Source organism: Chlamydotis macqueenii, chromosome 13 (genome assembly GCF_036417535.1).
Source record: "Chlamydotis macqueenii isolate bChlMac1 chromosome 13, bChlMac1.mat, whole genome shotgun sequence".
Taxonomy (NCBI): Eukaryota; Metazoa; Chordata; class Aves; order Otidiformes; family Otididae; genus Chlamydotis; species Chlamydotis macqueenii.
The window spans coordinates 10,273,878-10,282,528 of NC_141568.1; positions in this window are offsets into that span (position 1 = coordinate 10,273,878).

Genomic DNA, 8,651 nt, shown 5'->3' on the forward strand with positions numbered 1-8,651 from the left:
AAGCATTTTTTCCAATCGATAAACCCAGAGGCTTTTAAAGGTGCCATGTGAACAACTATTTAGCTGAGGCGTTAAAGCAATGCTATTGGTACCTTCCCAGATAAAACTAGGCTTTTATCAGGAGACTTAAGCAGGAAGGAGCAGGGGAAAGAACAAAAGGTATTGTTGTAAATTGCTGTGAAGATGAACGGCACTGTACAGAGTGTCACCATTACTTGTTGTAAAGCATTAAGGCTATCTCAAACTTTTTTAGCAAAGTGTCCATGCCATCAAAAAGGGAGAACAGCTGATAAAATCCAACGCCTTATTTGCAAATAAATAACTAATTCTCTGTTAGTAAAGAAATGCCTTGCAGGTGTACAGATGCCCTCTGTATCAGAAAAGCAATATTTGCCTCTCTGAGGCTACATTGTGAATTACATTTGGAAGTGTTCATGACTTAGAGAAAGCCCAGAAAGACTTTAAGGTATTCTATTCCCACTAGAAACATATTAAAAAACATATATTAAAATTAGTAAAAAAAACCAGTAGATTATCTACCTTCATGTCACTGCCAGCCTTGAAAGGATGACTTCAGAAGAATTAGAGAGAGAAACCATTTATGTTTTAGATAATATATATGTGTTTGTGTGTATGCAAATACCTATGTACCTCTATTTTTTTTATAAAGTCCTTAGGGACAGAATGGGTCAGAAGATCCCTCCCAAAACTCTGGAAACAAGAAGAACACAAGTTGTTGATTCCTCACATGTTTATATCTCTGTGATTGGTCTGACTGAAGCTAGCAGTGCTATAAAAGCATCTGCATCCAAAGTCTTAAATCTAGACTCAGCCAGTCTGGTTTTGTTTTTCTGGCTGACCAAAAGCTGTTGCCAAGAAATGAGCCTTCCAATCCCTTCTCGTCATTACAGAGCATTCGGTTCCACAAGTAAATGGCTGCTCACGTCAAACAAGTGGTAGCTGGGACTAGAGAAACATTAAAACCAAACAATCTACAATCTTCCTCTAGCAGTCAATTCCTCTACAGCAAGTGCAGAGTGATGAAATTGTCCTGCAGATAGAAAAAGCCATGAATTGACTAAGAAGCCTATGTAGTTCCTACAAGAATCCAGAGCTGCTGAGCTGGAATAATAATAAATTCACCTTGAAAATACTAAGCTTTAAATTCCATTTTTATACCTGAATCTAACAGGACAACCTGCCAAATACTAGTAATAAAAAAGCCTTCACGTTTTATGGAGAAACATTTTGACAATTTTTCAGGAAGATTTGGTGCGGTCTACATTTCACCAGTAAATATGCACTTTGTTTACACTGGCACGGTGTTTTTAGCACAATTCCACACTCAAGTCTTTCCAGAGAGGCTTCTAACTGCGTTACCTGCACACTCAGTTTCATCCCATCCCACATGATCACGACTCGCTGCTGCCCTCTTTATTCCAGTATGGGCTCCAGTGCATGATAAATACAGGAGGAACAGTAATCTTTCTCCCAGTCAGTGACTCAGTCTGCATTACTTGAGTTATTTGCCCTCTCTTCTCAGCAAGAATAACGTGGAGGAAGTTACACTTCATTCAGAAAATAATATCACAAACACACCAAAAAGCACAACTGACTCACTGAGTGCTCCCTTCCAACAAGCAAGGTGATGTGTTGCCACCCAAGGTGTTGTAATCAGAGCATTAAAATGTGGCTGTTTCCTTTCAGCTCTAACGAAGCATCAGCAAATGGGTAACATATCTATAGCCTCTCTCTTTCTGTCTGTCTCTGGGAGGCAGGTGCAGACTCAAGTAAGGTTCACAAAACGGATTCAGATGTGACCAATTTGTAAATTCCCAGGCAGCTATCCGGAGAAAGCTTACTGCTGCCAAAAATGTGCGCTTTGGAAGATCACTGAATGTCTTTTGTGTTTACAGTAATGCTTTTGCTTCACTCAGTTCCTCAAGAAAAAAAAAGATCAGAAGGACATCAGAGAAAGATTAAACGTTATAGTGCTTCAATGAAAGTGCTGGCACCACTGGTCTCACTCCAGCTGGTTAGCAGGGAGAGACACCAACAGAGACCTCTCAGGGCAACTGTGGCATTTTCCCAATGTACTTTGAACAGTGATTTCAGCGGGAAAACTCCCAAATCCTAATTTCCTAGATAAGGTTACATAATAGAATATAACCATGAGCAATCCAGCACTGCCTTGATTAAGAGAGTCATTTTAAGATGGCTTTTGGAAGGTTAGTTCTCCTGTACCACATAAAGCATTAGCTTTGTATTAGTGATACGGAAATATTACTTTAATTCATGGTCAGCTTATTTTTTTGCTAGTTGACTTGCTTAGGATGTTTTTTTCACTTTGTCTTGTTTCTCAAATCAGCAAAAATGAAAGGATTTGCTGAAGTGCCATTTGTAATGCTGAACATTAAAGACAAATGTTCCTTTTGGCCAAACCCCCAAAAGTTCCTACAACTCTGCTCTTCACTTGTAATAGAGTCAAACAGCCAATTATTTATTCTGTTTCATGATTTAGGCTACACAACTTACTGAAAAAAATAAGAAACAGTAATGCTAACCCAAATCATAAAATTAATCCCAAATCTTGGTTTACACGTGAAATGCCAGCAAAGCTCTTTGGCATGACTGTAGCACAGCAGCAACCCCATTTTTATGCTCTGAAGGAAGAAAAGCTTTTCCAACAACTCTGTTAAACTTCAGACAAATTTACTAATAAGAATACCTGTATGCTTTCCTGTTCTTTGCTTGTGTATAATATCCCTGAAACAGAAATGTGTTATCAGAGATGTCTTAAATGGCACTTTATTGCTGAAAGACAGTGACAGTGAATCAGATGCAGAACAGTATTTCGGGTTTTCCCCGCAAACCCTCTTTCTCCAAAAAAGGACATCAAGTACAGTTCTAAACTATCAGCTTAACTTTAAGCCTATGAATCATGCCATAAGCAACCAGAACAACCACCACTTCCAAGTACCAAAGCCTGGCAGTCATCCTCTGAGCAGCAGAGAGGTTGGAAAGGCCGTGGTATTCGGAAACAGCAGACAGTCAGGAGGCTTGGAGTTTGCCATTTATAACTCATTACATCTAAAAGACAGTCCCGCAGCAGAGTACAGTAATATGCCACAAGCAGAGTCCTGAATTAATGCATGAATACTTTGATCACAATGCCCTTTATATTTGTCAAACTCTCCTTATTCACCGAGCCAGAGTGAAGCTCCCCATATGACCAGCAGCGAGCAGCTCTGTGCAGTGCTGTCTCCCTCGCAGTACTGCTGCCTCCATTTTAAACAACATGACAGCAGTGACACAGAACAGCTGCCCCCAGAAAGTTTACTTTCGTGGCCCTGTGAGAGCCTACCATCCATGACTCCCTGCACAATGTCACATCTACCTTTCAGGCTGCTCAGGGCTTTTAAAAGTCTCCAGAGCAGCAGGGGTGGCATGCAACAGGGAAACAGTAAACCTTCTACATCCAGATTACTTTTGCAGTTTTGAGGGTATTTTTTTTGCCATCTTGAAGCCCTAAACTAGATCAGAAGGCCTGTTTTCCCACGCTCCCCCCAAATTATTGATGAATGTTCTTCATGGTTGTGAATGCTTGACAGGGCTTGTGAAGAGTAGCAAGTAAACAAACAAACAAATAATAAATAAACACTCCTCCCGCCACATTCCTTTTTTGCTGTAGCCTCAAGCTCTGAAACGATGCAAGGTAGGGAAAAGGAATTTGGATGTATACATAGAGGCCTACATAGGTACAGCATAAATACTAGAATATGTAACCTAGGAGAATACTGACTGCATGACCAAGAAGCCAGTTGCATGTAAAAAGATTTCATTTGTTAAGTTAGACTCCAGATAAGGTTTTAAGAGCTTCAAGAATTTGTGCTCAGGGGCCTGCCTACTTCAGTTTCTAGACAGTTTGTTCATTACCACTTTGCCACGCAAACTTGAGCCAAATCAAACAGCCTTGTGCTTGCCATAGATACATTTCTGCAAGAGAGATGGACCACAATGATCTGCAACAGACACCTGATGCTTGCTCCTCTCCTAGAACATTACACTCCCTCCCTATTTTTTAAAAAAATTGTTTCTGCATGCTTGACGTTCTGAAGTCTCACTCTAGAAATTGAAACTAGTGCAGATGTTTTTATGAAGTGGAGGAAAAAAAAAAAAAAAAAGACTGCAAAAGAGAAGAGTCTAAGGAGCAGTCCCAAAGATAGCCTCTTCATGCATCAAAGCATCACTTGGTGAGTATTTGAAAGTGGGTAAGTAATTTCTGAGCAGAAGCATAGCTGCTAATTTCAACTACATGAATAGCTTCTTGCAGAAGCTAAGCCTTTATATTTCCCAGTGTAAAAACAGACACTTGCTGGAATTCAGGCAGCAATAAAGCTGTTGTGTCTACAGACTTATCCAGGTAACATTAAACACATACCTCTCTCAAACAAAGCAAAACACAGGTAACATCAGCAGAGAAGTTATTCTCTCAGATACAGCATCATTTGTAATTACGCTAGCATTCATCATAAGAAGCTGAATAGGCAAACAGTCTCTGCCATGATCACTTAGTTATACTGGGAAAGATAATGTATGGACAATATTTACCCAAGCAGCACTGCAGCAGTTAAGCATGTAAAATTGATATTCCAAAAGAAATTAAATAATAGGTGAAGTAATAGCAATTCTCAGGAATGAAGCTACTATTATATGAAGAGCAACAACAGCTTTTTCTTTTAGGGAAAACCCCACACAATGTTGCAAGATATTTTGCCAAATCCTGCATATGTACTGAAAAGACTTCTCTGCAATCTTATCATGGCTACATACAAGCCAACACCAACCCTCAGAGCTGAAGAGTCAACAAAATGACAAAAAAAAGATGAGAACCGCATTTTGAAACTTGAGCCTCTCTCTAATTCTGTACAGAACAAGTTTCCAAAGTTGAGATTTCCAAAATGAGTAAGGCTCGAAGCGCGAAGAGATGTTTGTTTCCAAGTCTTTTTGTGGATACCACAGATGTCTGGCCTGCTGACATAGTTTAAAGTTTTGAAGGGAGACAGTGTCACACACGAGTGGGTTCCAGTCAGCTGAACGGGTAGCTCATTTGTGCAGTGCTACCTGAAGAGTGGGTGCAAGGACAATACTTAATACTTGTGCCTTCTCTCACTGTCCTTGAGCAATTTGCTCAGTCCTCAGTAACTCATCCACAGAGCTGAAATAGCTGTATCTATCTCCCACTGGTATCACAAGAAATAATTTGTTGATGTCTATAAGCTGTTTTGACTCTGTGGTGATGGACACCAGAGAAAGATTTAGAAACAGATGTCTCTGGAGAGGGAGGGGGGAAAAAAAAAAACCAAACAAAAAAACCCCCAAAAAAACCAACCAAAAAAAAAAAAAAACATGCCTGAATTTGTAAACATAATATTTAGTACTTATATAAATCCAACTCTGTAACAGCAAACTTCTACTTAGTAAACAAAACTAAAGGACGGTTTCTGAATGAAACAACACACAGTCTATGTGATGTTTCCCTACAGAATTCAAAGACAAGGACTATACTCTCCATGACAGTATCCCCAGCAATGCTTGTGAGATAACCGAGGATGTTTTGCACTGGACATTTCTTCCCTCTGTAACCGGTTCGTAGGATTCCTATGCACAAAGATCACCCAACGTATGATGTTTAAAAGCACAACAGTATTTATTGCTCTAATATAGCCTTGCATAAGCAGTTACCAGCGTATTGTTTTCCCTTTATGAGAGTGTTACCAACCTGACTATGCTGGAGACACCGCCAAGCAGGAGGGTGATGATCAGCGGGGTCAGAGCAGAGAAGGGAGGCAGGCACAGCACCTTCAGGGCATCCCCTGTTGTTTGTACAGTGTGCTCTGGGTCCTTTCTGTCTCCTCTACTCCGAGCCACCTTTGTTTATCCCCTCAGCAGATTCAGTGGAAGAGGACTGACCAGGTGTTGGTGCACGCAGGCCAGCGCATGCAGCAAGGCCTGCCAAGTACGTGCCCCTCTAGCTAACAGCGGTTCCCGGATAGCAGCAACATACTGCTCAGTAACAACCCTCCTAATTCCCCTCTCCGAGATAACAACCCTCCTAGCTCCCCTCTCCAAGGTCGTGTTCTCACAGCTGTGTGCAGCTTGTGATTTCCCCACAGTGGCCCTACATGGACCAGCACTGACAACCCTCACACATGCCACCGCGTGGTCCATAGTTGGGACACTGTGGTACTCCACAACCCGCACTCTTAAGCTTGTAATTTCCCACAGTGGCCCTACATGGGCCATCACTGAAATCCCTCATACACCCTCCCAAGAACATAAATGAGGTTAAAAGAAGAGAGCCAGTCAAATTGACATAAAAAATGTACTTCAGCAAGCAAACTTTGTGTGAAGATTAACAAAGGTCAAGATCATCTTCCCCATTAGCAAAGATCCTCACATACCATGTGTGAGAATCACACAGTTGATACTTAAGGAGGAAAGATTTCTGTTATAAATGATTAAAGTTAGAATATTATCAGCAAATATTAGAAGTGAGACTCGCAAGAAGTTTCTGTACGCAACAAAGCCTTGATCTGGTTTTCCACAGGACTGCTGGCCTTAGACACCAGCATATTCCTGTTGCTCCACTCCTAAATGCTACGATTCAGAGTGTGGTGCCTTGCTGAAGTCAAATGACAACACAACAACCTGCAAGCTGACTCAACACCACCAAAAAATAATGTTGCCCCACTTAAACCCTAATCAAGATTTGAAAACTGGCTTGGTAACATATGCATTTACTCCAACTTCCAAAGGAGCCACAATTTAAAAGCGTTACAAGTAATTAATCTCAGTGAACAAAAAAAAAAAAAAAAAAGGCAAATAATAAAAGAGCGCCTGGGGCAATCACTTTGGAGCTGCTTATCTGGGACAGATTTTAGTTACAGTTAGTCATTGGTACATTCTTGTTATCATCCCACACCACTTTTTATCTCAACTAAGGCCAGATGACAAAGTCTTGCAAGGCATAGCTGAGACAAATCACGAGGTTTTCTACAGTACAAAATTTGTTGCTATTATTTCACATCTATTTTCCTCACTGTTTTTCTGGCATTAATTATTGCCCCTTTCATAGCTTCAGGTTCACTCTTTTGGAAACCAGTCTGCTCAGTAATACCAATCTCACTCATTTCCCAAAAATGACAGCAAAGCAGAACAAAATCTCTTCCTTGGCGTTTCCAATGGTGGAAATTGTAAGGAATGCAAGGCTTGCAGGAGAGAAACACACTTATACAGAGACAGGGATGACCAAAATGGCTCCAACCAGAAGCTCGCAAAGAGCAGCTGAACACTGTTCACTCACAGAGATCGTGCCCCTGAAACATAGCCAGCTCCAGATCTAATGAGTAGTTTGACTTAATCCTAACCAAACAGATCAAGGACAACAAGCCTCTTCTGTGGCAACTATAAAGATCTGTGTCTTGTACTCCTTTTTTCTTTTTCCCTAATGCCACACAGTACAGGGAACAGAAGTCCTACAAAGCATGGATAGTTTGTCACAATTCCTCTCAACAAACAGGAACGGCCATCAAAGCACACGAAAGAGTAGATCTTGGGGACTTCACTGGGATGTAGGATCCTCATGTTCAAGACTAGACTTGAACTACTTGCTGGACTCCTGTGACCCGGAGTGAAAACACTCTGCTTTGTGTCAGAGGTAGCAGGTACTTGTTTTCTCATGCCCCAGGTGCAAGCTTTCTTCTCCCAGTGTTTCCTCCCTCTCTCACTTGTTCCAGAGGTGTTTCAGCAAAGTGATACATTTCAATTACATTTTGTTCAGCCTAAAATAGTCTGACAATCTCTAAGTTTAGCATTTGTCTTCTCTCCTTACTCCCTGTGGTCACATCACTTTGAATTGTCCTGTGTGAAAAGTTATTGTCTTGGATACAAAAGCACAGAGCAGAATATTTATAATACTTAGGAGACTAGCAAATTTCTGTGTTGCTCGTGGAGAATCACTAGATAAAATCCACATGCACAAGCAAAATGGGGGGGGGGGGGGGCGAGAAAATCTTTATTTTAAGGTTCAGAAGAGACTTTTACCATTAATCTCAAAATGAACTAGCAGTAACATTTGGATCAGTGCACTGGGTGTATTCCTTGCAGGAGGGACACTGCCTAACACAGACCCACCATGTGTTTAGTACAACTAATAATTTTATTCATAAAACAAAATTATATTGTATTTAAAAACTGGTAAATACATCCCCTCCATATTTTCCTAAAATATACTTCCTAAGGTTTTATTATTGTCTTGCATAAAAACTAGGTGACACTTTAGAAGTCTTTTATGCAAATTTCACATTTACATGGCCATTTCTCAGGTATTGATATGACTGAGCCAAAACACTGAAATACCAAGATACAAATATTACTAATTAAATAATATTACATTTGGCAAACAGAGAAACATAACAAATGGTTACATTTGCTGCAGGAGTGTTTGAATACAAGTTTTCCAAACAGCAAAACATGAAGTCACCTTGCATTCAAAATGCAGCTGTTCTGCTATTAAATAGGGAATAGACTTTTTAAACTAAAATACTGATAAACATGTAGGGAAAGTTTTGGAAAGACAGATGGTTTTC